The following is a 262-nucleotide window of genomic DNA, read 5'->3' on the forward strand; positions in this document are numbered from 1 at the left end:
AAGCCCGGCAGAGCCAAGGCCGGATTCAACCTTGAATTAGACATGGATTGTTCTGCCTGAGAAGTTAGAGTGGTCGTGGATGCTGCAAAACCGCAGGCACCTGAGCTTCTGCTAATTCAGGCAGCGGGGTTCCGCTGCAAACTTAGCCAAGGCAGCCAGGGAGGGGTTAAAGTGCTTCAGTGAGTAGGTCCGGCGGGCGGGGCGGAACGGACTCGGCGCTGGGGCCCGAGTCACGAGTCACGAGTCACGTACTAACAAACGG

This window comes from Microtus ochrogaster, unplaced genomic scaffold (genome assembly GCF_000317375.1).
Source record: "Microtus ochrogaster isolate Prairie Vole_2 unplaced genomic scaffold, MicOch1.0 UNK108, whole genome shotgun sequence".
NCBI lineage: Eukaryota > Metazoa > Chordata > Mammalia > Rodentia > Cricetidae > Microtus > Microtus ochrogaster.